This window comes from Oncorhynchus kisutch, linkage group LG20, assembly GCF_002021735.2.
Source record: "Oncorhynchus kisutch isolate 150728-3 linkage group LG20, Okis_V2, whole genome shotgun sequence".
Classification (NCBI taxonomy): Eukaryota; Metazoa; Chordata; class Actinopteri; order Salmoniformes; family Salmonidae; genus Oncorhynchus; species Oncorhynchus kisutch.
This window is the reverse complement of record NC_034193.2, coordinates 50,323,108-50,332,355: the sequence shown is the minus strand read 5'-3', so window position 1 is coordinate 50,332,355 and position 9,248 is coordinate 50,323,108. Positions and strand designations below refer to the sequence as shown.

Sequence of the window (9,248 nt, the reverse complement as noted above, 5' to 3'; positions counted from 1 at the left end):
GTACTGAATAAGACTCAATCTTTTATGCAGATTTAAAAAACATATTTAGTGTCTTTAAAAGAAGATCACCACCAGTCAGGAGGATACAGGCAGCTCAGGAGTTATGCTTAGATATACAGAAAAATATACATTTTTTTTTTTACATAGAATTAAGCATAATGATTAGGGCTCTAGATTGCAGGAAAAGGCTTTTTCAGGTGTTAGAAACAGCCTTCCTCAAGTACTTTGTGCCCATACACATTTTTAGGGGTGCATGAAACCCCTGAACACGATGTTAGTTAAAAAACTAAATGTCAGGTAGCAGGTGTTCATTATTGACAATAGGGGGAGCCATTCTCCTTATTATATTAGATTTTCCTAGACATTTGTTGCAAATGAGAACCTGCATCCCTTTAATTCAAAATCCTATAGAGGGACCCACCTCCACACATCTCTCTCTCTCCCTCTCCCTCCCTTCCTTCCTTCCTCTCTCTCTCTCTCTCTCTCTCTCTCTCTCTCTCTCTCTCTCTCTCTCTCTCTCTCTCTCTCTCTCTCTCTCTCCCCCCTCCCTTCCTCTCCCCCTCTCTGGTCTCTAGTAGAGGAGGGGGTGGACAGGGAGTCAGTGCACTTTGCGATCTACGTTCTATGGCAGATGGAGGTGCCAGTTGTACGTTGTCTCTAGCTCTGGGTAGTACCTCAGCATGCTGCCTGTTTGACACGTTTAACAGTTGTCCTGGAGAAGGCTTTACATCTTAAATAACTGGAAGGCTCCTGGTTTTGGCAGAAAAGGAAGAGATGAAGAAGATTTGTAACAGTTGGAGAAATTACTGATTACCCTCCTCTCAGCTCACACAAACCGCCAAAACGGAAGGCTTTGGAGTATTCAATTTTTTTTTCCGTTGTATGTTTTTTCTCTTCCTTATCGTGGTGCTGGGAGGTGCTTCATCTTTTCATATATTCGCTCTCTCCATCATTTGCCTCCTCATTTATTTCTCCATCTACCTGCTGTACAATTTCCTATATTTATGAGTGAGAGAGAGAGGAGGGGGAGTTTTTATTTTCATTTTGAGACTTTTCTTTCCCTTTTTTTCTTTCCTGTCTCTTTCCTCTCTCCCTCCTCACCATTCCATCCTTTTCGATCCTTATTCCTTTCCTACTCTCCTCTACCCTTTTCCACCAGTTCTCCACAGCACATTCCTCTCCCTCTCTTTCTCTGTCTTTAAACTCAGATGTAAATTAACTTGGACTGAATTTTTTAAAGAAAGAGACAACTAAACAGCAACTCTTCTTCAATGACTCCTTTTCCCCCATTTTCCTTCTCTTCCTCCTCTGGTCCTTCCTCACCCACATCCTATGCATCACAATTTTGCGGGATTCTTAAATTGGTAACTCTAGGTAGGTTTACTATTGTTTAGTGTCTGTCTATCTGTCTGTCTGTGTGTGTATTTGTGTGTGCTTTACGTATACATAAAACACACATACACACACACTCACACACTAAACTATGGCGAAAAGGAGAGAGATTATATCTGGTACTCATAGTCAGTTGATGTTGGTCTCACAATTCTCCCATGCCCATTCTTTCGCCGCGTCAGTTCAGTCAAACTTCATCCATTTTTAATTGTTGTCTTTGAGGAATACAGTTATCTATCTTGGCGTTTTCTCTGTCTCGCCTTATACATTGCATTTCTCATATGTACCTGATGCCATTTTGAGTCTTAATTGGAAGATTAGCACAAAATGACTACGTTTTCCCTGAAGTTTTGACTTGTGATTTAGCAAACTATGTATTTGGACAGAAACTTGAAAACTGCCAGTGTTGGTAAGGTATTACTGGACCACTATGGTTATTTCTGGTTGTTTGACATATCACGGTTAATGTTTAATTTTCAATTTCTTTCATTCAACTGGTCCATCATCTGTATTTAGCTTTCTCACCCCCACCCACCCACTTGCCCCCCTCCCCTCTCTCTCTCTCTCTCCATGAATTATTGACACGCACCCATTACCCAAAAGTAATAAACGTCCAATACCAATTTCCCTTTTAGTATTCAATTCCATTTGTTTCTGCATCCCTATTTCGGTTTGATGTTTTTTCAACTAGAATGGACAGTTCTCCATTAATTGTCTCTGAAGCTGTTTCTTCCACTTCCTTGTATTCCACCTCTCTTGTATCTCAAAAGGCACGTAAATCAGGAAAGACTTCCGGGCTTAGTTGTTGAAAAGTAGATTAAAAAGCTTGTAAAGCCTTGGCTTGCGACACATCTGAAGAACACTGTTCACAGTGTGTGTGTAGGTTTGAAATAGTGACAGACTGATAGACAGATAAGAATAGAAATCAGTAGGAGAAGAATGTTGTTCATCTCATTGCTCTCCATCTCTCTCTGTCAAATTCCCCTCTTTTTTTTATGATGTTTCTTCTCAGCATCTGAGTTGTATGTCTTATGGGAGGTCCCTTTTCAATCATCAACATCACCAGTTCATCCAAAATAAGTTATTAATGTAGCCCTTGTGTGTCCATTGGAAACACACACACACACACACACACACACACACACACACACACACACACACACACACACACACACACACACACACACACACACACACACACACACACACACACACACACACACACACACACATACACACACACACACACACACACACACACACACACACACAGACACACACACACACACACACACACACACACACACACACACACACACACACACACACACACACACACACACACACACACACACACACACACATGCACAGTTTATGGCAAACAATTTCAATCAATAGCATTCACATCTTCAACTTGTGTCTTTTTTCTTCTTCCTGTGGATTGAAAAGGGGGTTCAATTCAAACAAACACCCCATGTTTATTGCTTTGAGCGGGATTTCACCATGAAGGACTAAGGAACCCACACCACATTTTGTGTTTTCAAGTGGCAGCTCTGTCTTTACTGTTGTCCCACTCCTCTGATCACCACTAAATTAATAATGAGTTACAGACAAGAGTTAAATAGGTGAGTAGTGGATTGAACTGTGTGTGTGTCCGTGCCTCTGCTTGCATGTATGGTGTGTGTGCTTGCATGCGTGTGAGAGAGAGTATAAGTGTGTGTGCTTGCAGGCGTGTGAGAGAGTATAAGTGTGTGTGCTTGCAGGCGTGTGTGAGAGAGTATAAGTTCGTGTGTGTTGTGCACACTAGCATGTAGGGTTGTTTGTGTGTGTATTCCGGATGAACTTTGATTAGTAGGTTGCGTTCTAACGGGGTGTACAGTATCTAGATCTCCCTCGGTCCTTTTAGATCTATCCTCACCACACTGTCTTATCACAGCTTCTGATCTTAATAAGTATTCTATACATTTACCCTCTACATGAACTGTACTGTATAGAACAGCTCTTTGTGTCATCCAGGGTTGCCCAACTGCTGGCCTGCAGGCCGAATTTGGCCTGGGGGTGGTTTGATTTGGCCCCAAGTTTGCGCTAAAACACATAAAAGACTGTAAAAACACCAGGAAATGATCTCCAAGTGATTTGAATTTTGGAACGCATTTCCCAGGCGTAGAGAGACACATGATCATATATAAATATAAGCAAGGTTTGAAAATATTATGTTTTAGTCAAATATTATATCTGTTTGGGCTTCTTGCAGTCAATTTGCTGTCTAGGAATGATTTTTAATTATGTTCCGGCCCCCCGACCATCCGCTCAAGAATCGTCCCGTGGCTGGATCTAGTTGATGATCACTGATGTGGTCTTTAGGCCTGCCCCTCCTCTCCTCTCCATCTAAACACATTGTTTTGTGTCTATATATAATGCACATGCACAGTAGGCTACAATACAGAGTGATACTGTTCATGTATAGATGTAGGATCCTAATTTGATCACTTATGTTGCTGAGAAATATTGAGCTTTGTGATTTACCTCAATTCACTGAAAACCCACGCTGACAAAGTTATATAAACTATATTGTACTTTTCATGTAGCTTGCTTTTGGCCAGTTTAATAACCTAACCACCGATCAAGCAACATTATGGACTAAACGTTGCTGCAGGATTATTTTGCTGTGGCAATATAGGTCAAATTAAGATCCCTGGTCTAGTAGGGCTGCATTGTCTTGTTGGTTTGATCTATTTATCTTCATAGGGCACGATTCTGACCCGAGTTAAGTGTGTGTAAATTAACGTAATTCCCTTTATATGTACCTTTCTCTCTATTAAGCATGAGAATAGTGTGCTGTTCTCCTGCTGTTCATTTTGGATGGAGATGGAATAAATGAAGGTACAGCAGAGGTGTCTACAGATACACCGTATTCTGACCTTGATTTAATTCCCTAATAATTCCACCACCTTTACGCATAAGGAAACCATGAATAAGGTCTAGCGAACCTAAAGTTCGCTAACCTAAAGTTAGCGAACTAACCTAAAGTTCGCTAGACCAAGTGGAAAAAGTGGAAAAAGTATCTTCTTCATGCACTGTAATTTACAATTAGATAAGATCTATTGATAAGAGCTATGTACAGTGCATTCAGGAGGCTCCCGAGTGGCGCAGCGGTCTAAGGTACTGCATCTCAGTGATAGAGGCGTCACTACAGACCCTGGTTCAATTGCAGTCTGTATCACAACCGGCCGTGATTGGGAGTCCCATAGTGCTGCACACAATTGGCCCAGCGTCGTCCGGGTCAGGGTGTGTTGCAGGCCGTCATTGTAAATAAGAATTTGTTCTTAACTGACTTGAATAGTTAAATATAGGTTCAATAAAATAAATAACTCAATGTGGAAAAAGTCAAGGAGCTGATAGATTTGAGATGTTTAGGCATATAATTAAGACTAAGTCTTAATATAAATATAAGTATTTTTATAATGTAAAATATTAGCCACTATCATTATCAACTTTCAGAAAGCTGAATAACAACACATATTCAACTGCCAATTTACTGTTAGTTCCCTTCAGTTGGTATAGACTACATTATCATTCCATTTAATTACGTTGTTTTGTTTACCTACATTTGAATCCTCTGCAAACGATGTCACAGCTTTTTGGTTGTTGCTGATCTTAAGCCATCCCTTTTTTGACGGACATATATGATGTCTTCACTACTATTCCACAATGTAGAAAATAGTACAAATAAAGAAAAACCCTTGAATGAGTAGATGTGTCCAAACTTTTAACTGGTTCTGTATATAATAAATGACATGTAGGCTAGTTAAATCGTTATGGAGCGGGCAGACCAAGCCTCAACATTTTGAACCCGACATTGTGCAATACTTGGCTGTGTCGTCACACAGTTCCATGGTTAGTGCAGGCAGTAGATGAGGGTATAACCTACTATTGTGCAGTGTTCTCCCTATTATAATTCTATGTACAGTAATCTTCCAACATTACCATGGGTTGATGAACTGAATGTGGCAATTTTCAGAATGAATCAAACCACCGTTTTCTTTCTTTCGCTCATGAAGGCTCTCCAAACCAGTTTTTTTTGTGATTCATAAATACTTTCCTAAGTTAAATAATATACCATATCAGAGCATTTTTAAATCTACCAATTGCATATATTTAGATGGCTTTCCTTCATTGATCCCTAATATTCTAAACCCGTTCGATATATTCTGTTGTGTCCGTCAACAAAATTCAAACTTAAAGCTGTATTTAAAGGGATGGCTTAACGTAAATGTACTGACAACCATATTGAATAAAAACTATACAAGAAACTCTGTTGGCCAGCAAGTGGGAGGGTTTTCAGCAGTTGAATTACATTTATTGAGTGTGCGTAAGGGAACCACGCTTGCAAAGCCCGTTACGCACCTTCATAAGGTAAGTCTGAATACCAAGTGCATAGGAAAGGCGTGCTTAACGAATACGTCATTTCCTAAGTCGGAATCGGGCCCATAGAGCCTAGCCTATATCTGTTATGTACAATACAGAGTGTACAGGTCATTTGACTGTCCTTTTGCAATGTGGTCCGTTGTGGCTGCATTATGGCTTTGTTTCGATTTGGTTTTAGTTCAGTATCTCTATCTTACTTTGATATTTTCAGATATTTAGCTATATTTCACTGTAGGCTTGAGTGTCCTAATGGCGTTTGTTGTTTTTCTTTTCAATAGACCCCATATGCCTATTAGTCATTTCTGAGAAATTCACTTAAGCTTCTAATGGAAATGGGGTCTAAAATGGAGGTTGGTGCATGGTGAAAACTGTGCTGGTGAATGTAATTCATATTCCCCAAAACGTGAAATTCTTGGCTTGCTTTTGTTTATTTTGATATTAGAGGCAGCATATATAACTGCCACAGCTCCTACCTAGTCATTACCCAAGACCTAAGTATTGAGCAACTAACTTTCATGTTATCTACAATTCTACAAAATGTCATATAGTATCAACTCTGATTCTTATCTTAAGTGGTTGAAGTCAATCTTGTTGCAAAGTTTAAGTCAATGTCAGATGTTAGTGGATGTGAGATATAATTTTAAGTCCAGACCTTCCTTTACGAAGGCCTTGGATTAAGCTTTTTTTAAACTAATTCTCCTTCCTAGTCCTCCATCTTAATCATTAGAGTAGAAGTAGTCTCTCAAAGTTACAGCGCGTTGATGTTAATTGAGTATAGTGTACTGTGGACCCAAGCAGTCTGAATGATTTAGGTAGGCTTTTAACCCAGCACAGTGAGGAGGGATGTCACTACGCTAGGAGAGTGAGCTCTTATTACTATTTATAATACACAATGTTCCTCCCAGGTACATTTTTTGACAATGTCTCTGTCTCAAATGGCACCCTGTTCCCTATATAGTACACTACATCTGACGAGGGCCCACAGGGATTTGGCCGAAAGTAGTACACTGCATAGGTGATAGGGTGCCATTCGGAACTTAGACAATGTCTTCCTGTCTCTAACTCACAAAGGGCATCCATCCAGCCCTCCATCTCAGTTATAAAGGATTAATGCTATAACAAAGCTGTGGCGCATGGTGAGATTATGTTGCTGCATTTGAGAGACATGGCTAGGCTAGCCCATGCGGTCAATTTGTGACATTTCTGGTCAATTCTGTAAAGACATGATACTGATTTGCATTTACTGTATGTAGGCTATAGACCTAGCACTTTTTATTGAGTCTCAGAGTGATTTACATTGTATGCCAGTAACTCACATATTTCCTTTATCATATGCTATGCGTTCCTTTTTTGAAGGGGGCAAAGGAAGTTATAATTATGTATTTAGCAAGGAGACTCCAATCTGCTGCACTTTCCAGATAGATATTAATAATCAGTGGTTTTGTTTAATCCATTTTACTATCACCACAATATATCATATTGTATATTTCTGAATAATTGTCTTTGAAAGACGTTGTTTGATTGTAGTGAGGCCAGGGCTGGCCGGCTTACTTGCATGCGGTACGGTATTTAATTGCCGAAGTGTGCGTATGTTTCTTTGAGCCCAATACATCATTTGCAGTATTAATGTCATTTAAATACTACTGAAGGAGTTTGAGATAATTACAGTTGGAAAGAGAGAAAGATGGGTTTTGGATATAAAATGTGTTGAATACATAATTTATCACTCTGCCAGGCAGGATAACAATTCCTTACACAGTGATATCCTCTGACATTTTTCCCAGGGCTAAAATGTGTGCACACACACACACACACACACACACACACACACACACACACACACACACACACACACACACATACACACACACACACACACACACACATACACACACACACACACACACACACACACACTTCCTAGAGGGCAACATGGTAAAATTCAGCGGGGAAATGCAGGACACAACCCATCTACAAAGTAGGAAGGGATGAAGGCAGGAAGAGAACATGAGAGAATGATGCATATATTACACGGACAAGATCAGAGACTAGTGGGTGTTAGGCCAAAGTTACTTCTTGAATACTTATCATCAACATTGGCAAAGTGCTTCCTATTTGTTGAACCCATTTTATATGGCTGTTGTGTATGGAACTTTTTCCAGAAATCTAATGTTGAATGTCCTGAATGTTAGGCTCAAGTTAAATCTACCCATTACAAACCTTGAATACTTAAAGGGCCAACGCAGCCGTTTGTTTTTCAATATTAAATCATTTATTGGTAGCAATCTAGTACCTTACTGTGATTGTTATGAATTAAAATAGCAAAAAACTCAACAAAAATAGCTTTTTAGCAAATATACATTTCTCAAGCTAAAATTTTGCTAGGACTGTTATTGGCAGAGAGGTTTGGAACTCTTTTTCTTATTTGTCTATTAACTCCTTTACTGCCTGGTGATAGGCAGGCCAAAACTCCATCCCACCAAAACAGACAGCCTTTCAAAAAGCTCTTACACTTAAAGGGCATTATTGTAATTGTCACAATTTCTCAGTATTATTCCAACCTCATATTGTGGAAATATACATAAAACACGGGATAATCAAGTTTTTGACTTCACTGGGCCTTTAATGTCAACATTGGCAAAGTGGTTACTATATGTTTTACACATTTTGTATGTCTGTCAATGTAAGATATGGGATATTTTCTGAAATTTGATTTTAAAAAGTGGTATTTAATGTTAGGCCAAAGTTGAATCCAACCACCAGACAAAATGAACTAAATACCATTTTTCTTATGCACTCATTTTGTACTGTCTGTCAATGTATAATATGGGACTTTTATGATATGTGATAAGGAGATAAATCACACTGCATAATTGTGTGTTGGCCAAGAGCCAATCCATAACTCAGAAAGGCTTTGAATTCAGATTGTGAAGTGAAAGGTGAAAAGCTGTGTTAAAAGCCTTGAACCTCTGAAGCAATTGACTTGTATAGACAAACGACACAAAAGACTTCACCATTAAGCAGAGAAACATTCGCCCTAACAGATCATGTCTGGTTATTGATCATCTCTTTGTCTCCCTCCTCTCCTCTCTCCCCCAGTCTTGACAAAGACCCAACGTACAGACAGATGATGGTGACTAAATAAACGAGGGGAAGCGACAGAAGACACGGAAAAAGGGAAGGAGGAAGACATGCTCTAATCTCCGCATTGCCACGGCAACCGTTGTTCACACACACACACACGGAGTTGTCAGAGGAAACCTCGTCGCGCTGTATCCTCCAGTGGAAGAAGACGGGAGGATGAGTCAGACGACAGGAGACGAATGAGAGAGCGCCTCGCCCCTCTCCATTCGTCATTTCTCTATTTATTTTTTGAGTTCTCCTTACACACTCAAACTTGACACACGCACACTTGTTCAATCCCGGTG

At 39.8% G+C, this 9,248-nt stretch overlaps 1 protein-coding gene across 1 annotated transcript in view; it reads left to right on the top strand.

Annotated features, from left to right (window-relative positions):
* Nucleotides 1-621: 621 nt before the first annotated feature.
* LOC116352922 (glutamate receptor ionotropic, NMDA 2D-like) overlaps nt 622-9,248 on the top strand; it is a 33,079-nt gene continuing 24,452 nt past the window's right edge. The window contains exons 1-2 of the mRNA XM_031799128.1: nt 622-1,374; nt 8,920-9,248. The exon at nt 8,920-9,248 is cut by the window's right edge and continues 168 nt beyond it. The gene's annotated coding sequence lies outside the window, so the exon portion shown is untranslated. The remainder of the gene's footprint in view (nt 1,375-8,919) is intronic.